This window comes from Mustela nivalis, assembly GCF_964662115.1.
Source record: "Mustela nivalis genome assembly, chromosome: 2".
Classification (NCBI taxonomy): Eukaryota; Metazoa; Chordata; class Mammalia; order Carnivora; family Mustelidae; genus Mustela; species Mustela nivalis.
This window is the reverse complement of record NC_139021.1, coordinates 167992821-168015293: the sequence shown is the minus strand read 5'-3', so window position 1 is coordinate 168015293 and position 22473 is coordinate 167992821. Positions and strand designations below refer to the sequence as shown.

General features: G+C 54.5%; 1 long non-coding RNA gene across 1 annotated transcript; it reads left to right on the top strand.

Moving 5' to 3' along the window:
• Positions 1 to 16790: 16790 nt before the first annotated feature.
• Positions 16791 to 22473, top strand: LOC309859479. Its single transcript, XR_014308724.1, has 5 exons — positions 16791 to 16934; positions 17833 to 17916; positions 19448 to 19497; positions 19602 to 19751; positions 21970 to 22473. It is a non-coding gene; the product is annotated as an uncharacterized lncRNA (long non-coding RNA).

The window sequence follows — 22473 nt, the reverse complement described above, 5'->3', positions numbered from 1 at the left end:
TCTAGACAAGGATGAAGAGATAGCAGAATATTTTCTAGGGCTGAGCATGGGGTGGAGGGAGAGATATTTCTTGCTGTGTGCTCTTACACTCTGAAGTTTTTGTCAGGTGTAGGTTCAAGTTAAACACAATTTTGAAATACAAAAATAAATATAAGCTGCTTTTTATTCTAATTACTCCCAGGTTTTTATTTCTGGAACATTTATATGTCACAGATAGTGGCTCTGACAATGACCTTTTAAGAATGGAAAGACATCATACATATGAGGGAACCGAAAGAAGGAAGTGGGTTTGGCCTTGCCCATGCCCGCCCCAAAGCAGTTGGTCTCCTGTGGCTTTAAGCCTGGGAAAGGGAGTCTCCTCAGCTGCCTGTCATCGACACCCCATCTCCTAACTCTGGCCAGCACTCCTTCACAGGCTCCCAGCTCTGTGTTGAGTATCACTTGGTGGATGCCAGGCCTCAGGATGCCAGGCCTCAGGCTTAGTGTTACTGTCAAGGTATTTTTTTTTTAATAGCATCTTTTTAAAAATATATATATTTTTATTTTTTATAAACATATAATGTATTATTTGCCCCAGGGGTACAGGTCTGTGAATCACCGGGTTTACACACTTCACTCACTGTAGCACATACCCTCCCCAATGTCCATCACCCAACCACCCTCTGCCTCTCCCCCTCCCCCCAAGGTATTTGCTTTCTGCTTGCTCCCATCCCCCAGCGGGCATGGTGGTCCCAGCCTCTGCAGCTACCTCAGCTGCTTGCTCCACTTCAGTTCACTCCTCACGCAGCTGCCTGAGCAATCTTTCTAAACCATAAGTCATAACAGTTTTGCCCTGCTTAAAAACCTTCTTATGGCTTCCCGTTGCCATTAGAATACAATCCAGAGCAGGACCTGACCCTTGTCTCCCTCTTTTCCTTGCCTCTCCCACTGCCCCTCACTCTCACTGCTCCAGCCACACTGGCTTTCTTCCTGTTCCTTAAAGACCGCAAGCATATTCCTGCCCCAGGGCCTTTGCATTTGCAGTTCTCTCTAACAGACACCTCCTTCACTTTTTGCAAACCTTGTGCCTCATCATTCAGTTCTCTGCTTGGTGTTACTTGTCTCACTACTAAACAGGGCACCCCTCCCCTAAATTCGCCCACCATTCCATCCCATTCTGATTTACTATCTTATAGTATTTATCAGTGTCCACGGGGACCTTTGCGACTTGTTTGGGGTCTGATCTTTCTCCAAAGAATTTCAGTGCTCTTCCCTGTCTCTACGTCCGTGGTGCTCTAAGCAGTGCCTGGAGCCTGGTGTGACTGCCCAGGTCTTTACTAAGTGGGTGGACACGGTACCTGGCATGTTACAGGTGTTACAGGTGCTCAGTGCTGGTGAAATCTCCGCTTCTTACTTGCTGTGTGGCCTCAGGAAAATCATAATTTCTGCAGCTGTGAGATGGAGCAGGCTGGGGGTACCCAGGCAAACAGAGAACCTCTCTGAGTGGAGTGTTTTGGGTTTTTTTCTCCAAGTCTATTATTCTAAAGAAGTTGGGCAGAAACACAGACTCTGATTTTCCAGCTGGGGCCACTTTTCTGCCCACCTTGCTGCTCCGGGAAGCAGCACACATTGGTCTGGAAAATCTCCCAATGCCCAGGGGGCAGGGAGAGGCATGCCTGGGGGTGTTGAACTGTCTCTTGGAAAAGAGAGTGGGAAGAAAGAAAGATGCAGGTAAAGGAGCTTAGACTTCAGGGAGGCGGTATGGACTGAACCCTCAGACAATTTCTGACGCTCTCTGGGGACGCAGAAAGAATGATGGTGAAGGTGACTGTTAGTATTACTGTTGCTAGGCCAAGAGCACTTCCGTGGAGGTACGAACCAGACAGGTCACGTCCAGCTGTATTTTCCCAATTCTCGGCTTCATCTCGCCTTCACAACAACCTTTGGGGCGGGTACTCTTAGGAACTCTGCTTGAAGTTAAAGAAACTGAGGCAGAGAGGGAGTCTTGCTGTAGAGCCGGGATTGCACACGTTCAGACTCTTCCAATTTTGAGGTTTCTCGGAACCTCCCAGTCTTCTTTGCTTTTGTGTGGCTGCTTCTGTGTAGTTACCCGCAGGAGAACAACCACTCTGAAGTGAACCAGGCTGTTGGCTTGTTTCGGGGGAACAGGGTTTGGGAGAAGAAGGAGCACCACTGCCTGGCTTTGCAGGAGAATCTGCAGGGGGATGTCCCCCAGGGCTGCTAGGTAAGATTGAGAACCAGGGCCAAACGCCAAGAAACTTCTTTCAAGCCAAAGAGGTGAAATCTCCATGCAGCTTAGGAGAGGCTCTGGAGGAGGCTTGGATGGACCCTTGGAAGTGTCTCAGCCCGAGTGAACAGAGACAGCAGCCCAAAGCAGGCTCCCACAGCCTGGGGACTCGGGCTTTCAGGGGCTGGATCTCCCCTGCAGGAGCAGAGCCAGGCTCCAAACTACAACCTTCCCCTGCTGCGGGACAGGCCCAGCCTGCAGGTTTTTTCCTCTAGAGCCAAGTTCTAGGGGCCGTGCCTGATTCAGAACCACAGGCCGCCCAAGATGCACAGGGCAAGGCCCTTGTCCCACTGTACTGTAGGGGTGACCTTCTCCGCCCTGACTCACTCCTTTTCCCAGAAGGTCACTGACACTGTCATCATTGCTGCTAGTGCTTTGGGATAAGCACTCGAAGTCAGAGCCTTTGTTCAAAGTCTGCAGGGAGCTGCCCTGAAATGTCTCGTACCTTCATGGGAATTTAGCCACTCAACAGTGTGTGGGGAGTCCATGTCCCGTTCTGGGGGCTGTGAGGGATTGGGAGCGGCCTGTGAAGGGGTCATGGCAGAATGCGCTAGAGAAAACAGTCCCCAGTCAGGCCTGGGGTCAGGGCTGGAAGAACAGGTGGTGGAACCCGGAGGCCAAAAAGGAACCGAATTAGGTGCTTTCTAATTAGACTATTACGTTTTAGGCAACACCTCTGCTGGAGAGTGGGTCTGCCTTAAGAACTGGACGGAGGCAGTGCTGTCAGGGTTTCCTGCTCTGGGAAAGGCCACCTGGGGTCTGCACGTGTCTTCTCCCCCCTGCCCCACCCCCAGCTCAGGCCCCCTTCCCAATTCCGGAATGGCCACCCACAGAGCAGCCTCAGGGCTGGGCGCTGAGTCAGAAGGCTGGGGGGGGTGGTGGTGTCAGGGTGGCAGATGGCTTGATGTGGGCGGGAGTGAGGGGAGGGCAGGTGGGAGGGGGCAGTGACCCCGGGCCCAGCAGGGGGGGCTTTGAGGAAGTGACGTGGAGGGTGGGCGGGGTCCTGCCGTGAGTTTTCCTTTCCCGGGTCTTTCCTCCCATTTTCCCGGGACGCTGCTGCTCTTGGGGCGGCGGGTGTGGCCAGGGCGGGGTGGGGAGCGGCCCTGGGGGGCTAAGGCCTGAGACCCGGGCCTTGCGCACGGCCGGCCCGGCTGGTCCCACCGTGGGAGGCAGAGCCCGGCTGTGTTTATCCGGGCTGGGGCTTCCGGAGCAGATGGGCGCCTGTCAGCGCTGCTGCCAGCCAGGAACCGGGCTGACGTCCTTTCGCTGCCAAGTGGCAGGTGACTCGGGGGCCTGGAGGGGAACATGTGTTTGATTTGGCTCTTTATTAGGGAAAGTCTCTCCGGGCCCAGAGCTGCCTGCACACCTCAGGGGGCACAACCGAGCACACGGTGTCGACTCTTTGACCCGAAGACATTCGGCCCTTCTAGATCCTGCCAGCTGGGCCAGCTGGGAAAGAGGCTCCAGGGTCTCCCCCGAAGCCAGTGTCGGACTCTACTTTTTGCCCCTCTATCTTGCTGTAGTACCTAGGGCTGCTGTAACAGAGATGCACCAGAGACGCAGCTCTCCCAGTTCTGGAAGCTGGGAGTCCCAGATGGGGCGTGGGGGCAGGACGGAGTTGATGCCCAGGGAGCCACCGTCCCAGGCCCGTCTCCCAGCTTCTGGAGGCTGCCGGCCATCCTGCAGTTTCCTGGCCTGTAGGTACATCCTCTGTACCTACATCCTCTGTACCAGTGCTCTGCCTGCCTCTCCCTGGGCCTTCTCCCCTCTGTGACCCCATGTCTGGTCTCTTCCGAAAGGACAGCGGTCATTGGATTAAGGGCCCACCCGACCTCAGCAGGACCTCAGCTCCACGTCATTGTATCAACAACGCCCCTGTTGAAGACCTAATCAAATCACATTCTGAGGCTCTCGGGAGGACCTGGGTCTGGGGAGGACCCCCTTTGACCCGGCGAGCGGGGGTTGCTCTCCCGCCTCCCTCATCAGCCATCTTTGAGGTTCCCTCCCTCTCACTTCTGAGATAACGAGGAAGAAAGCGCTCGAAAGGAGGCAGGAATGATTTTTACCCATCTGTTCTTCCCCATTAAGAGGAAATCCACTTACAACTGGGATTATTCATCCTTTTGGGGGTTTCGGAGGCTTTTGGGACTCTGAGGGGAAGCTTGGGACTCCCACTTGGGATAAATGCATGCACATACACGGCTCTTTCAGTGGCGACACAGCTTTCTAGTGCCCGTCTGTCCATCTGTCCGTCTGCCCCCAGGTTCCAGGGAGGATCCTCTCAGGGCTGAGGAATGCCTGCCCAGGAGCCGAAAGCGGGGTCAGGGGTTGTCAGCCTGGGCAAGGACCAGGGAGGGTTTCCTCACATTGGATCATCGGCAGTGTGTGTGTGTGGGGGGGCACACACGCACGCTCCTGTTTGCGCATACCTTGCATGGGGTAGAATAGACATCACGGGGGTGGGGGTGGGTGGGGTTGTGGGGGGCCCAAGTAAAGGAGGATACTCTAATGGGGTGTGAACTTCATTTTCTCCTGCCTCAGTAGCTACACACGAGAGACACTGTCAAGAAGAAGCCCAGCCCTGGGTTGGCTCCCTAAGATGTGTTATTAGACGGGAGGTGGTGGGGAGTTGAAGCATAACACACCCACCATTATCCTGTTTGTGTAAAAACACCTACTGTGTACAGAGACCTCCCAAAGTAAAAACAGAAAACAGTGGCTGCCTCTGGGGAGGGGTCTAGCACTTTCCTTGATGCTCCCTATGTTTCACTATGCTTTGACTTTTTCCAGTAGGAATGTATTCAAATGTTAACTGTGCATTAAATAACTTAACAGCTTGTCAAAGAAAGGCTCTTGATAGTTGGGGGATCAGATCCCTTTGAAAAGCCCTGAAAACCATGGGCCTCTCTCCACCTGGGCACCTGCCCACTATAAGAATCCCCAGGCTAGAGGGGGGACTAGTGCCCCAGTCTTGAAACTAACACAGTTCCTTTCCTTGGAGAAGCCCACCTCCTGTTCCAGCCAGGCCGCTGGGATGACCTTGTCCCCTCTCCCCACTTCCTACCCAGCCCCCCGTAAATTCTTGCCTGACCATCCTCTGGGCCAGTGGTTCTCCGACTAGAGGCAACAGAATCACCGGGGTGTGTGTGGGGGGCTTGTTAAAGTGGATTGCTGGAGCACCCCCACACCTAGGGTAGGGTCTGAGATTCCCTTTTCTAATAAGTGTCCAGGTGATCTGATGAGTTCGGTCCTCCTGCTAGACTTGGAGAGTCACCGCTCTAGGCAAAGGACACTAGTTGTGCCTTTTAGGGTTCACCTGGAATGTGAAGAGGGGCTCCAGTGCGGAGCAGAGGTTCCTGTGTGGCTGTGAGGCGAAAGAACAGTATCCCTGGGAATCACTTGGGGGCAGGGAGATGGGGAACATCTTCCACTCTTAGGGGTTAGGACGAAGAGATGTCTGCCCTGGACGACTTGTGCTTATCTCAGTAGAAGCGGATCATCCTGCCCCAAGCTCTGCTCCCTCCTGACCCATCAGCCTATGTGTCCCCTCTGCCCTGAGACTGAAAGTCGGGCCACAGAGGCAAGGACAGGAGGGGTCCAAGGGAAGGGGGGAGCTCTGTAGCCTCTGAGCTTCCCTTTTCTCTCTTCCAGGCTCTGAGGTTCTTGTGAATTGAGAGAAAGGGTCTTACCCCCCCCCCCCGCCTCCCCGCCCAAGGAACTTGATTGAACAAATCCGTGTCCCTGGCACCCGGCATGGCAACAGGCACGGAGTCAGCGCCCAGTGAAAGTGCATTAAAGGACAGAAAGGTGGAAGTTCGGCCCCACCCCTCAGGCTGGAGGCAGGGGAAGGCTTTCTGGGGTACTTTTCCACTCCTTCCTTTCTGCCTCTTGCCCTCCAGCAAGTCCCAGTCCTCCCTCTGCCCACAGGGAGCAGTTGTGGGTTTGTTTTTTTCCCTCAGGTGAATGTGTCCCACCCCGGGGGTAGCTGAAGGGAGGACTCACAAGCCCAGAGAATTAAACCCCAAGGATGGAATGTGGGGCCTCGGGGCTAGTGGTTGTGCAAGGTCAGAACTCACGAGCAGTGGGTTCTCAGAGGCCTCCCCACCCCAACCCACGTCAGACTTGCCCTCTGGAATCTCTCTTCAGTGGGAGTTATAAAGATGCTGGTTCCCCCGGGGCTTGCTTTGGAGGAAGTGCCCTGGGCGCCACCACGGAGGGGGCCTGTGTGTGTGAGTCCGTAGGGGATGAGCTCTGCTGTGGTGTTGAGTTCCTTTGTCGAAGTGGTGAAAGGAAGTCAGCCGTGCCAAATTCTAGCAGAGTTGGAGGTAAGAGCCCTTCGCAAGTAGAGGGTCAGCAGCCGGGGCTACCTGCCCACTGAGCCGGAGAAAGGGCTGTTCGGTCCACCCCTGGGGAGACCAGTGAGGGGTGCGACCTGGCAGCCGCCTGTCCCCCAGTTCCATTCACCTGCTGGGGGCGGGTGAGGGTGGATAGTGACCTGTGGAGGGACAGGGACAGATGGAGCCGCTGCAGATCCCAGGTCAACCCTGTGCGGCCCAACAGCCAGTAAGTTACCAGTGACTTTTGGGGAGCCTAATTCCACAGCGCCTCTGATCCCCCCCCCCCCCCCCACTGCAGGGTCAGCCAGGGACAGCCCTTGCCTCCCGCCCCCACCCCTCAGCCTGTGCTCCCCCGGCCCGCCCACAACGTGCTGGGCTTTGGAGTGCAAAGGGAGTGAGTCTTGGTTCCAATTCGAGGGGTTCCCACTGTCTTGGACGGAGAGAGTTGGCAACAGGCCGCTCAACACAACAGGTGAGCGCCGGGTCCGGGGAGCCCAGAAGGAAGCAACCCCTTCTGGAGCTCTTCTTCTGCATCCAGGCTGTGAACTCTGTCTCTGTTCCCCTGTTGGACAGAGGCCAGCTCCTGTTTCTCGAGCTCTGGCATTCAGAGCTTGCCATGCCTTCTCCATCCTCGTCACAGGACAACGCGGGGAGACTGTGCACCCACTCAACAAAAAAAGAAACTGAGGGAGAGAGCGGCTCAGAGCTTGCCCCCCTTCTACGCCTTGGTTGCCTTTCATGCCTAACTGTTCTCCTGCTGCAGCAAGACTCCTAGTCCCTGTGACCTGGCCTCCCTTGTCTTCTCGGTCCTCTTTCCTTCTGACCGTGTCCCCACGCCCACCCCGCCATGATCTCGCGTCCTCCCACACCTCCCATTCTGGATCAGAGGCTCCAGCACCTTCCAGATGTGCACCCACACTTCTTTCACCGGTTGCTGGGCATCTCCTTCCGCGCATCCTGCCAGAGCTCAGCCTGCTGTGCCCAAGCCCAGATCTCTCTGTTGTCGGTGGCCCCTGTTCCTGGCCACCCAGGTCCCAAGGCATCTCTCTTTTGCCTCCACCTAGAACACACAGTGCTCTGTGGCACAGCACAGGCGGATGGAGCAGTGACACCCCACTTAAGACTCTTCTGGTTGCAAGTGACGGAAAATTCCTACTGGAACCGCCGTGATCTGCAACAGATCCAACGGAGCTGGCATCAGACACAGCTGAACCCAGCCGTTCAGATGGCACCATCGGGTCATTCAGCTCCGCACATGCCCCGTGCTGGCTGTGCTCTCAGTCCCACCGGAAGGCACAGTGGCCCTCAGCTGGGGTCTATGCCCTCTAGGACGGGGAGGAGGAGGCCAGGGTGCCTTTGTGAGAAGGGCAACAGGAAGATCACAAGGTGGGAGAGGGAGGTGGGGCCAGCTCTTCAGGTCCTTCCTTCTCCCCTTGCAGGGCCCCAGGAGTCGGTGCATGTCCACCTCCTCCAGGAAGCCCTAAAGTCCTCCCTGCCTCACTGTTCCAGTCTCTCCAGTTTCCCCAGCTTTCTGTGGCAATGAGCTAGAATGGGAGATATGTGAGAATTGCAACATCCTCTCTCTTTGCCCTCGAGGAACAGGGAAGATAGCATCTTATGGACTCCACAAGAACGCTGGCAGTTTGGACCGTGGACCAGAGAGCCAAGTAATGGGAGGTGTGGAGGGCCGAGACTGGGTGGTGGGGGTCAGGGAAGTGTGCACATCCTCTGTGCACACTTCCTGGGTGTGTCCTGTGTCCTATCCTCTGTGCACTGGACCAAAATGGCAATTGGGATGGGAAGACCTTGCCTGTGCCCAGCACTCCCAGACACCAGATGAGGATGGGGACAGGGCTCCATCCTACCCCATTACCCAGGCCCTCTGATCTTCCCTACAAAGAGGTTTTTTGTTTGTTTGTTTTTGGTTTTGTTTTGTTTTGTTTTAAGTGATCTCTACACTCAAGGTGGGGCTTGAACTCACAACCCCGAGATGGAGAATCGTGAGCTCCACCGGCTAAGCCAACCAGGTGCCCCTTAAGAGTTCTTAATTAGATGAATAAGTGTGTTTGTAAAAATTGAGGGGGATTCAGTTAGCTGTCATCAGCTTCCCTTTTTTTTAAGTAACGTATTTCTTTTTTACTTTGGAAAAAAATCAAGAAGAAAATTAAAAAACGATCCATACCCTTACCACCCAGGAACCCCTTGTTCCTGCTTCTTAAATGCATATTGCAAAGAACAGAAATGCTATAGAAGGACATAGAATGCGAAGGCAAAGTGTCCCATGGCTCCCTCCCTGATTCTAGTTCCTCTTCCTAAAGGTTTGTGCCCTTCACGGCCTCTTACGCATCCCTCCAGAAAAGGTTTGATGCGTTTGTCAGCATCCTAAATGCATTATTATATCCTATTCATAGAAGGTTCTCCCAGAAGTTAAAGAGGGCTGCTCTATCGTTTAATAGTTCATTTTTATGGTTGTTGTTTTTTTTTCTTCCTGTCCCATCACATCTGCATTTCAGAACTAGTCAGAGGAACTAGGTATCCTGTGCTCCCCAGCCTTGGGCTTGCTGGGTGACCTCAGCAAATCACTTCACGGAGACTCAGTTTTCTCATCGCAAAAACGGGCATCCTGGTGGGGGTTCTGTGGAAGTGTGCCGGCAAGAAGGCCTGGCTAGTTGGGAGGTGTTCCGCACATGTCGGAGCATTCCCTTGGCCCCTTCTGGAAGGCAGAAGGGCTGCCAGTTCTAAATAAATGTTACAGAAGGGCCTGTCAGCAGTCGCCCCTCAGAATGACCTGTTACTTCGTTTCCCAGCTGCAGGAAGAGGAGCGTGGGAGTCTCCTGACAGGAGATGATGGGGTCACACGAATTCCTCACCCTTGGTGTTGGCTCCCACCCCAGGTGCTCCATCGATTGGATCTGACTCTGGAAGGCTGGGCCCATCTGTTCTTGGCTGGGAAGGAATCCCTGCTAACAGCTGGGACAGGTCCCCGATATATGGTCCCTGCCCCCTCCCCCTCTTCTGTCTCTGATCTCAGGTTGTAAGATCTCCGTGACCTCAGGCCTCAGGGGGCAAATGGCCTACAGGAAAGGTCTCTAGCATCCATTGGGGCCAGAAGGTGACTTGCCTATTGTCAGCAAAACTGTGTGTAGCCCCAGGAAGTGGGATGGCAGGGCAAGGTTCCAGCCTGAGGAGGTGGGGCTGTGCTGATGGCAGATGGGGACAGAGGGTGGACAGAGGCCGTTTGGAGTGTGCTGGAAGGCGTCTGCCACAGCCCTGCTCCTTTCTGGCTGTTGCTTCCTTGGTCCTCCCAAATGTGCTCCCACTTCACAGATGAGGATACTGAGACTCAGAGAGTTGAGCCAGTTTGCTAGTCAGTGAGTAAGAGGCAGAGCCGGGAGTGGAGTCTGACTGAGGAGTTCTTGTGCTCTGTCCCTGGGCCAGGCACGGGTGGGGACCAGACTCAAGGCCACAAAGAGGCTGCCCACTCACAGGCACAGGCACCCTTCTCTTGGCGTCTGCTTTTATGAGGCCTGTTCCCTCAGTCTCCTGTCTAGAACAGTGCCTGGCACGTGTGCTCAGGTAATCTCTGTGGAGTAAAGAAAAGAATGGACAGCAAATATGGCTGATTAGCTAACTAGATGAGCACCTCCCCTGCCCCCCATATTCCAAGGTGTCGGATGCTCCCTAAATTTGCCTCGGGGTCCTGTGAGAAATGGTGTGAGCTTAACACCAAACCACCAGTCCGATTTTGGAAAGGGACATGACCCCCACACTCTGTGGCAGCCTCCTTTCCTTCTGAGTCAGACCCTTCCAGCTCTGCAGCACGCGGCGAGGACTGTGAGGTCATTAGGACCCGGCTTCTGGAGGACCGTGGTCTCCCGTGGACGTCCCCCAGACTGGGGTCCAGGTACAGAGGCCCTGACCGGAGGGGGTGAGGACGAGGTGCTCAGCAACGGGGCACTTGTGTGAGCTCACACTGTGGCTCCGGCTGCCCTCCCAGGGCTGGGAGGGGGCTGAGGGTGGCAGTGGGGTCAGCCTTGGTTCCGTCCTGCTGAGGTGCCCTCCCAGCTCTTGAGGGAGTCGGATGCCTGGCCTACGGGGAGCACATATTGACAGTAAGAGCAGAAACCGAGGAGCGTTCACCACGCACTGGACACAGGTGCTTTCCATGTAATTTTCTCACTTAACTCTTATGAAAACAGGGGCTAAGCACCATTTCATCTTCATCGGGCAGAGGAGAAAACAGAGGTACCTAAAAGTTACAGCCTAAAAGGTTGTAAGTGTGCTTTGAACCTCAGAGCCCAGGTCCAGAGTTGTGTTTGGCCTCCTTGTGTTTGACCACCAGGACCTACGGTCATTGTCAGGGCCAGGCCTCTGAGCAGCTTCCCCCCAGGGCTGCTTTATCCTGCTTCTACAAGTGTCAGGCCCTGCTTTTCCACTGACCAGAGGAGCCACTGTCACCTCTGAGCAACTGGGGGAAAAACAAGATGACCCCATTATTCAGGCCTGGAAGCTTCCTATGAGCCCTGAGCTTCCAGCTAAGAAGTCCAGCTCTTCTGCTGGCAAAACCACGAGGAGAGGAGGTGACCCTGATGGTGAGGGAGAGAAGCCCAGTCATCCCAGCGTCCATCCAGGCCACCCCTGCCAGCTGGGTGCAGCCCCACGCACGACCCCAGGCAAGGGGAGGAAAAGCACCGGCCTGGAGGGCGCCCAGCAGGTACTGGGCCTCTCAGGTGCCCGGAGATGTGGCGTCTCCTCACGCTCTGTCCATGCTGCAGCATTGTGGACAAATGACTGTTGTCATAAGCCACTAAGACTTGGGGTGCTTTGTTACTTACAATAGAGATTGGAAACAGAAATTGGTCAGGAACCTGGCCCTTGGAAGTGCTGAATGAAAGCATCCACTGCCAGGTGAATCACGGACCAAGGTGCTTCTCTCTTCATCAGAGAAGCTGTTCCAGGTGGACCAGAGAGGCTCACCCAGGCCTTTGTTCAGTGCATTAACTGACTCACTTGTGTCTGTTTCCAGAGCCCTGGCAGCACCAGGTTCCCTGGAGCCAGGGCCAAGGGATTCCTTGTTGTTCCCTATCCCACCCCCACTCCACCAGGAGCCTTGGCCAGAGCTCCGCACACAGTGGGAGAGCAGTTCAACGTGCTGTCCGACTCCCACCAGTCAGCTTCAGTCTGCACTAGGTCTTCCTTCCAAGCCAGGTGCTAGCAGAAGACAAACCTTCAGTGCCCAAGTACCTGGTTCAAAGCCCACCTCTGCCCCTTGTTTGCTGTGTGACCTTGAACAAGTCAAGCCACCTCTCTGAGCCTCCATCTGCTTATCTGTAAAATGGGAAGAATACTACCTGCCCTTGTGAAGGTAAATGAGATAATGTTTCTAAGAGACTTACATAGTGCCTGGAATGTAAGTGTCCCCCCCCCCCCATACATATCCTTATTCTTCTCTTCTTATCTACGAATGAAGGGAGAAATTTAAGTTCCAATGACCCTTCCATCTATCATACCTTAACCCTCTTCTGCACAGGTCAAGCCTGGGTCTGAAATTCCAGCATAAGTCATTGTTTGTGGCTGAGCTGTCAGTGCCCGACTGCAGGTCAGCTGCGATGAGGCTCGTGAAGGAACAAGCCCTATTTTCAGAATGAGGAGACCTGGGCTCCAGCCTGCCCTTGGCCTGTGGGCAAGGAGACCGTGGGCACGTTCCTGGACCCTCTGTGCAGTGGGGTGAGTGGTTCCTGCCCACGCCTGGCAGAGTTGCTGTGAGGTTCGTGGGCACCAATGGACACGGAAGGGTTTTACTGTTAGTATGGTGTCCAAGCATGTATCTGGATGACGCCGTTTTTAGTCCCTTCGCTAGGAATTGGTTCCCTGGAGCTATGCTGTCCCAAACAAAATAAAATTAAAAACCCAGTTCCTCAATAACACTGGCCCTGTTTCAGGTACTCAGTAGCCACGTGTGGCTGGTGGCTACCATATTGGATTGCACAGATAAAGGATATTTGCATCACTGCAGAAAGTTCCAATGGACAGAACTGTGCTAGAGTTTCCCCAAAAGGACAACTGGTGGGAATGAGAGGGAGTGATGAAGAGCAAGGAGGTCTGAGCATGGGTGGGTGGCGTGGATTTTTGTGGTTTGTTTTGCAGACCAGATTCAAGGATAGCCACCGACTTTGACTCCTTCCCCGCTAATAGCCGTGCTGGGCAGCTTCTCTGGAAACAATGTTTCACCGTGAGATCAGAGAGCACAAGCGCTTGCCTCTAGCAGGAAGTGGTCAGAGCAGGCCAAAACCATAGGGCCAAGCTTTATCCCCTGGTGTGGCTGGTGCTTGGGTGGGCTCAGGGGCTGACAGAGCTTCTCTTTCCATCCCTGGCCCAGCCTGGTGGAGAGGGAGTGGCAGGCAGCCGGGGCCTCAGTGCCAGGACGATGATGCCTGAGCTTGGTGCTAAGGGACCAATTAGCCAGTCATGGGGTGCATCTCATGACTCCGCCGCCAATCCACGGAGGCTCCCTGAGTCCCAGATCTTGTCCCACTGCAGGCCACGCCCCCGGGAACGCAGCACACCCAGGTCACCAGTACCAGCTAGTGCAGCTTGACTGACAGGCTCTTTGGGGGGGGGGGGGACGGGGGTAGAGGGAGATGCCCAGACAGCAGCAGGGACAGACTCAAGGGTGCGCTCCATGAGGGGTCCAGCTGGGAGAAGACCTTCCAGAATTGACCTTCTCAGCCTTGCCAGGTAGAGTTCCTTCCTGCCCACTCCAGCTCGACACACAGCCATATTCGTGTATGTACCCAGACTTCTGGACAGCAGGCACCAAGACATGTGCCCCCAGACCCACCCAGAGATGGACACAGACACGGGCACCCAGACATGTAAAGTAGATGTGGCACACAACCATGTTACACATGTGCGGGGACCCGCCACCGCTGGCCAGAATTCCCCCTTTTCCTCCTTAACCAGAAGCCTTCCCTGAGCCAGTATTCGCTGTGTGTCTCCACACAAAAGCAGTCCTAGGGGTCTCCTCGGCCCTCGCTGACAACAAATGAGCCACCTTACCCACCCACGCCACCGCAGGGCCACAGGCACCCGTGCCCCACATATGGGCTGGGGGACGTGGCCACCCAGCTGGACACGTGACATCCCTGCTCTCATCCAGAGGCTCCTTCCCTCGGCACTGCGAGAACGTGAGAATGCAGCACCTGTTCTTGGGGCTCCCCTGGGCACACCTGCCGCCCCCCCCCCCCGGCCCCGGCTGGTCCCCTTGTAATCTTCCCAACAGCTTCGGTTTTCCCACCAGGCTTCGGGGGCCCTCCCCACCCTCAGGAGCAGGCGGGCAGCATGACAGGTGACAAATCAGAAGTCATTCTCTCCCTCAACAGGTGTGTGCCAGGACTGGGGGGCAGGGCGGGAGGCCAAGCTTGGGGTAGGAGTTCCTAGAAGTCTGTCGAGCTTCGGAGTGTCACAGGCCCGTGTCTGGAGCCCTGTTTTGAGCTGGCAGCTCCTCGGAGCTGCCAAACGCTGGGGCCGATTTCCGCCCCTGTTCCAACACTCAGTTCTGTGGCCGCATTAACTTTTACGAACGTTAGTCACCCACTTAGGGCCAGGCTTTCCTCTCGGGCCAGAGCTTCACAGGGGATTCTCAGAAAAAGCCCAGTTCCCATCTGCTCAGCCCCGTGTTTTCCTGCCCACCCAGTAGCTGCTGGCGGACTCTGGTGCTGGCAGACCCAGGTGACCTGCAGCTTTCCAGGGACTGCCTGGTCTGCCTCGAGGCTGGAAGGTTACCAGGAGCCTCAACCCCAGAGTGGGGGGGGGGGGGGGAGAAGTCAATAAAGTCACCCACCCATCTCTGAAACCACAGGAAATGTCTGTGCCAACTCAGGGGATTAAATCTCTCCCTGCTTCATGCCCTTTCACAATCAACAGGGCAAGATTTATTAAATAATAACAGATCATTTCATTTTTAATATTATTTCTTTTTGAGAGGTGAAATGGGAAGGGGCAGAGAGAGACTCTTAAGCAGGCTCCATGCATGGGGGCCTGACTCAGAACCCCATCTCCCAACCCTGAGATCATGACCCGAGCTGAAATCAAGAGTCCAATACTAGACAGACTGAGCCCCCCGGGAGTCCCCAAAACAGATCATTTAAAAATACCAATTTGAAAATGCTAACAGTTAACATTACTTACCCAATAATAGTTCATTTAAAAATAACTGCCTTTAGAATGTAAGGAGCAGCATAAACCACAAAGGCAGGCTCACGGATGCGCCTCAGTAGCCTAGACCAGTGTTTGGCACCTTGCAGACGCTCTGCAGGTATTTGTGGAATGAACGGCTCCCTAGGTGCTGAGCACTGTCTAGCACTTTTCAAACGTTAATTTATTCAACTTTACAATCGCAGGATGGGCGATTTTATTCCCATTTTGCAGACAGGGAAACTGAGGCCTGGAGAAACTAAGTAACCTACCCAAAGGCACACATCCAGGAAAGGGAGGCTTTGTGATCAAGCAGCCTGGCTCGGGGGCCCAGGCTTCTGACCACCATCTACACTCACTGCCTTTCTTGATGGTAACGTCACGTTCTAGCATTTATGCTGCTTCATTGAACATATTTTTGTTTCGTTTCTTGAACAATAATGTATTGACCTCTTTTTCTCCCACCAGACTACCGTTTCTCTGAAGCCAGGGGAGGCAGGTGTGTTTCAAACACAGAAAATGATTCCAGGTTGGTAGAAGGAGCGAGTGGATTTCCTTCCATCTCGTGGCCTGTGTATCGTTCTCCGAATGGCTTAGGGATTCCTAAGGGTTGGAGAAGGAATGGAGGTGATGGACCAAAAGCACAGACTCTGGAGTCCGAGTGGCTGGGTTTGAATCTTCATCTCTACCCCTTTCTAGCTGTGTTTACTTGGGCAGGTTACTCAACCTCTTAGGGCCTCAGTTTTGTCATGTTGTTGTCTGTTCAATGGGGATAATAATAGTTTTTGCCTTCTAGAGTTGATGTGAGAATTAAATGAGATAATTCTTGCTCGGAGCGTGGCACACGGCAAGGGCTCCATAAATGGCAGTTATTGTCATTGCTAATATGATGTTGGGGTGACTTCTTCTTGCCCTGTATCTGATGCGAAGTCAAGGCCGCCTATTAGCTCTTCCGCAGGCCACAGCCAGCTGTCTGCCGGCCGGCGCCTGCTGCAGGCATGACCCACTCCTCCCCATCTGTCAGGGTGATTCCTCCGCTGGTTCCGGTCAGAGCTCACAACCTACTTATTAGGTTAATTAGACGCGACACCTTTCTAAAGATACCCTGGCTCCAAAGCCAGCCCTAACATCTGGCAAAGGACCCAGGGAATGACGCGTTCTCACGGGCCTCAAGCTGGAGCAAGAGGAGCCTGGTGGGGGGAGGGGCGGGAGGCGCCAACCCTTCCCTTCTGGGATTATCTGCGGGCTCCTGAAGTCTTCTGTGGGTAGGACTGCCAGATAAAATACATACAGATGCCCAGTTAAATTTGAATTTTACTTAAAGGCCAAATTTAGATCTTATTATAAGTAAGTTCCCAACACTACCCAGGCATGCTGATATTAAAAAAGTGTTTGGTGGGGTGCCCTGGTGGCTCAGTGGGTTAAAGCCTCTGCCTTCAGCTCGGGTCATGATCTCAGGGTCCTGGGATCAAGCCCCGCATCAGGCTGTCTGCTCAGCATGGAGCCTGCTTCCTCCTCTTTCTCTGCATGCCTCTCTGCCTACTTGTGATCTCTCTCTGTCAAATAAATAAATAAAATCTTAAAAAAAAAAAAAAGTGTTTGGTGTTTGCCTGAAACTCAGATTTAGTTGGGTGTCCCTTTTCCGCCCCCCAAGGCTGGCCATCGCAAACCTGGGGCATGCAGGAGAGGGAGACAAGGAGGAGGAGACATGGGAAGGAGCAGGGGCAGGACTTGGCCGGGCCCTGCTCTCAGTGGCCCTGGCACCCGGGCTCCACTCTGGGCCTCCTGGGTCTGAGGAGGGAGTTGCCTGGGGACCGACTGGAGCTTCCCTCCCAGACCCAGGCTCTGCCGGAGGAACAGGGCGCTGCTGCCAACTGAGTTGTTTGCACTTCACCCGCTCCCTTGGGCACAGACCCCTTCCTGCTTAACATCCTGGAGGGCAGGACCAAGCACAACAGCCCTTTTCCCCTGAGGGAGGTTGACATGCAATCCCAGGAGCCCTGTTGGTGAGGATTGGGCCTCTAAGGCCCACAGAAGACCAATCCCTCTTATTACAAGAGGGTCCCTGAGAAGCGAGGGGCCTGTCCAATGTCACAAGGGGAGTCTTGCTGGAGGTAAGCCTACACGGGGGTCCCTGGACATCTCAGTCCCATTCCTCCATGCCTCCCTGATTATCTTCCTGTGCCTGCTGGGAACAGTTGTCACCGGAACCATTTTTAATCCTCAGACTCAACAAGCCTCGAACTAGACCCATCCTCTCCCTTCTCCTCTTCCGCGCCCCGCTGCTGTGTGTGCTGCCGACCCACTGGCCACCCTGCCTCGCCCTACCCACCTCCAGGGCCCTCTGCCCCAGCAGCAAACGCAACACGAATCCGAGCGTGCCAGCCTCCACTCTCCCATCTTACAATTTCATCACTGGCTTCTTATTTTTAGGACCAAAACGGGCCTCCTTCGACGGCTTACAAACTTCTTTACCATCGAGGCCTGACTGCGTCTCCCACTGCTCTTCCCTCCCGTGGGAATCCCCCCCTCCACCATGCAGGGGACACCCACCTCCCTTCACCCCTTCCACGGACCAAGCTCTCTCTTGCTTCGGGGCTTCGCACGTGCTCGCCCACTGCCCGCCCCCCTCCTCCCAGCCTGCCTTCCTCGGCGAACCCCTACCTGTCCAATCTGTCCATCAGACCTTTGTGTAGGCTCCGTGTCCTTCAGAAAGCCTCCCCTCATCCCTGCCAACCTTCTGAGGCTGAGGCAGGGTCCTCCCCCAGGCCCCACGAGGGCAGGGCCCAAGTCTAGCATTTTCCTGGCTACATGTATAGGAACCAGTGTGGTGCCTGGCTCGCTAACCACGGCTCGCTAAACCACGGCTCGCTAACCGTGGCTCGCTAACCGTGGCTCGCTAACCGTGGCTCGCCGTCATGATGATAACTGCCTGGATCCTGCCAGATGGCAAACACTGGGAAGAGAAAGGAGAGGAAGGGACCAGGGAGCTCAGCCGTCTTTCCTTTTCAGCCACAAACAGATTTGCCTGGGTTGCTTCACAGAATTACTGATGCCCGGATATTACTCCAAAGACTCCCATCCTTTCCGTCGGAGGTGAGAGCAAGCATATGGGTATTTTTGAAAACTCTTCAGAGCTTCTGATGGGCAGCTGGGGCTTAGAGCCCTGGGTGAGTTCTCAGTCCAAGCGCGTGGTCTCAGCTCAGTAAATTCTGGCTGACTGGTGTCCAGGCCTACTCCTCCTTGTTGGGGGCGGGGCGGGGGGGTGGGGAGGATGTCTGCAGCCATTTAGCTCTCTGCCCTCAGATTCCCTTCCTTGAGGAATGGCTCCCTGGGCTGAAAACCACAAGTTCCCGTTCTGCCCAGCCCATATACACCCTCCTCATGGGGCCAGTCTGGCAACCCAATGTTGGGTCTGTGGGGAGAGAGCAGCAGGCTGGGTTCTCCCTCTCCTGCCAGAGTTGGCTCCAGGGAAGGTCAGCTGTAAATGTTTGCTGAGCACCCAGGCTGAGTCGGGTTCACTGCCAATGGCAGGGGAGCCAGTGAATCCCGTAACTGAGTCTGACTGAGGATCAGTCCCATGTTTGGCCCTGGGCAGGGGCTCGAAGAGAAACGGGCTGGGGAGTGGAGGTGGCGCTGGCTGTCATCACCATGAGTGCCTAAATCCACCTCCACTAGCATCTGAGCAAAGAGGAAGCTCTGGGAGCCGCGTCCCCACTCCTGCTGCCTTCAACATCTACTACAGCCCAGTGTGACTGGAGCTGTTGCATCCGAATCTCCTGGGAAGCTTGCTCAAAACACAGGTGCCTGGGCCCCAGCTCCAGAAATCTGATTTGGGAAATCTGGGGTGAGGCCCAGCGCTCTGCATTTTCAGCCAACTCCCCGAAGGATGCTAATGCAACAGGTGGTTGGCGATTTCCGTAGGGAGCTGCCTTTAAGCCCCACGACCATATCACTTCCCCAGACTGGTTGACGCCTTTTGGGGGAAGAAAGGGGGTGACAGCAGCTCAGGGCCCCAGCCCTACCGGGTTCTGACTGACTCGCTTCAGAGTTACCCTTCCCCAAGTTTCTACGAGTGGGCCTTGTGGGCACGGGGCTGCGTGATTTGTTTAATCCTCACCCCAACCAGGAAAAGCTGGTGTTATCCCCAATTTATAGACCATAAAAGGTCAAGTTACTTTTTAAGGTCACAGAGCAAAGAGAACTAACTTGGGGTTCTGGCTCTCAGGTTGCTCACAGATCCGGGGAGACTAACTTGCACAGACCACCAGCGGCTTCAAGCAAAATGAATCAATGGGTCAGGAGATGTAAATGCTAAGTGCTCAGCGAGTGCTGAGAAAGAAGCAGTTAATGCCTATCAAGAAATAGCAGGGGTGAGACCCCGAAATAGCAGAGGTGGAGGCACCGAGCTGGATCTTGGTAGATGAGCCAACTTTGATATTCAAAGAAGGAGGGGTGAAGGGCTCCCGGGTGACACAGTCGGTTGAGCGTCGGACTCCTGATTTCGGCTCAGGTCATGATCTCAGGGTCGTGAGATCAGGCCCTGCCATCAGGCTCTGTGCTCAGCACGGAGTCTGCTTGAGATTCTCTCTCCTTCTCCTTCTGCCCCTGCCCACCTCTTTTGTAGATAAATAAATGAAGAAGGAGGAGGAGGAAAACCCAGGCAGAAAACACAAGGTGAGTGACATCACGAGGTGAAGAAACTCACGACTGGGTGGACAGTGGGTGGGCTGATGGGCCACAGCGGAACGTGCCAGGAGGGACATGGGTGTGACCACCAGGAAAGGTCCACCAAGGCCTCTTTATGTGGTGGGCACGGCGGAATGACCAGAAAGGTCTGGATGGAGGAAATCACAAGGCTGATCTGGCTTCTGGAAGGTGATTTCAGAAGAGGAGAGGATGCTGACGAGGAGGCCAAGCACGCAAGCATGGTGAGCACCTCCACCTCTTTGGGTCAGTGGGTTCATCTCTAAAATGGAGATGATTGTCTCTCCTGGACATTTGTCTCGGGCTTGTTGTGAAGATGGAAGAAACTGGAAGGTGGGAGAGGGTGTTGGTGAGACTCCTGGCCCCGGGAAGGTCAGCATCAGGGGGTGGGGAGCCGTGTGGACAATGATGCACTTTGGCTGGAGACCCTAGTGGCACAGCCACATGGCACAGGGGCAGCCAAGGATGATGCACGACCAGTGTAGGAGGAGGCATGTGTCACCTGAATCCACAGAGAGAGAGACAGACAAAGAGAGGCCGAGACAGAGGCACACAGAGAGAGTTCAAAGGCCCATCTGAAGCAGGACAGCGAGCAGACCTGTTTCTCCATCTGAATAGACCTAATGGCCAGAATTTTGTTTCCTAGAGATCCTTACTGGCAGCAGCCTCTTCTCCAGCTGGAGAGACCTATGGGAGACACTGGGGCCAGAGGGGCTCAGGGTCCCTGGGCAAGAGTGATGTAAGGATGACCTGGTTCAGAGCAGTCACCGGAAGTGTCCAGTCCAACTTCCCACCTTGGCAAGAATCACTCCCGGCCTGTCCCCCAAGAGGGTTACCAACACCCCACTCTCGCCAACCCTGCCCCAGCCTCTGAGTCTCATCCCCCTTGGGACCATTGCTTAACCCATGGCAGCAGCTTTAAGCCTCACAACTCCAGGAAGTGAGTTTTTCAATCCTAATCTTCCCAGTGAACCAATAGCCTCAAGAAGTCCACACAACTAGCTCTTGGAAAAGCTGGGATTCACACCCAGGCCTTGGATGCCAATGGCTGGGCTTTTGCCCCTGTGTCATGTACCTACCGCTTAGACAGGGGCTGGGCTGTCCTTCATAGACTACACATCTGGAGGTCAGAGCGCTAAGAAGCCGCTTATGTAAGGCAAGGTGTGAGTTGGTGAGCTCCCGGGGAAATGCTTCCTGGAGGAGGCGGGTCATTGTGGAGGAGGGAACTAGCAGGCCAGTCCGTGGAGGCCTTGGCCTCTCTGGGCCCAAGCTCTGGGTTTGCTCCATTTCCTCAGGGGTAGGAAGTTATCTTTCCAGAGAGACACAGCCCTGACCCAGGCCTGTTCCCTCCTCCTACCTGGATTCCTTGTGGGTCTCTGGGTGTGCAGTTCCCAGGAGTCTGGAAGAACACACACTGTCCCGAGACCTTTGATATATCTACATATGTAGGCCCCTTGTTCTCCACAGAGGCTGGTGTCGCGTCATGTCCCTCAGGGCCTCAGGCTGCAACGTCCCCAAAGTCCAATGTGTGGGCCTCACAGTGGATGGTCGAGTCCAACAATTCATACTGCTCAATGACACACCGGCCCTCATGGTGGAAATTTGCCATTTGGTGGAGGGACCACACCTGCGTTTTACAGTTGTGTAACCAAAGGGCCCATTTGGTCATTTCCCCCCAACAAAGGGCAGGAGATTTCAGAAGAGCATGACCTTTTCTGTGGAACGACCACACTTTCTTTTCTTTGCTCCTTTATTGTTGTTTTTCTTTTTTTAACTCTCCCGCCTTCTCATATCTTCATCAGTCCCACGTGAAGCCACCATTCTTGCCATGTCCCTGCCCAGCCGTTGCCTCAGTTCAGGCCTCCTCAGCTGTCTCTGTTCCACTGACAAGGGACACCCCATCTCTCAGGCCCCTGTTCTCTGAGCAAATCCTGTTCCGCTCTGTCTCACCATACCCTGAGGCCAAAATTGTCCTTCTTGCTTTCGCTTTGGGTTTTACTTAATTTTTTTCTTATTAAACTCTTTTCTTTATTTCTCTTTTTATTTTATTTTATTTTATTTACTTATTTGACACGAGAGAGAGAGCACAAACACGGGGAGCAGCAGGCAGAGAGAGAAAGAGAAGCAGGCTCCCTGCCAAGCCAGGAGCCCGATGCGGGGCTCTATCCCAGGACCCCGGGATCGCAGCCTGAGCCAAAGGCAGATGCTTGACTGACTGAGGCCCCCAGGCACCCCCCGTTTTAGGAACAATTCTTGATTTCTGCCCTGGGAGACAAGTTCTTTCACTCCTCTGGGCATCATCTCCACTCCCTTCCTCTGAGCACAGCAATAGGTCATTTGGTTATGTCATTATTCACAGTTGACCTTTTATAACTATGTAAAACCTATGGCCAGCTGAGCCACATACGGGACTAGGATTCTTATTTTCCACCTTTTCTTTAGCTGTGGGTGGTAACCAGCTCCTGGGGAGGATCGGGCATTGCCGCCCAGTGACAATCCAGCTCCACAGCCTCAAGTCACTGACATCCTCACACCAGACCCCAATTTCTTCTCGTGAAACCTTTGCAGTCAAGATAATGGTGACTATGAAGAGGACATGTGCCCCAAACCCACTTGTGCCTCCTTGCCTTGTGGGTCACTAAGAAATCACTGCATGGTGCTCGGAGGTAGATTTCGGAGTCAGAGTGCGTGGGTTTGGATGTGGCATCTGCCCTCTGTGGCTTTGAGAATGTCAGGAAGTTCTATGTCCCTTTGGAGCTTCAGTTTCCTTATTTGTAAAATGGAATTAAAAGTCGGAACCATCGGGGCGCCTGGGTGGCTCAGTGGGTTAAAACCTCTGCCTCCGCCTCGGGTCGTGATCCCGGGATCCTGGGATCGAGCCCTGCTCAGCAGGAAGTCTGCTTCCCCCCTCCCCTCAATGTCTCTATGCCTGCCCGTCTGCCTACT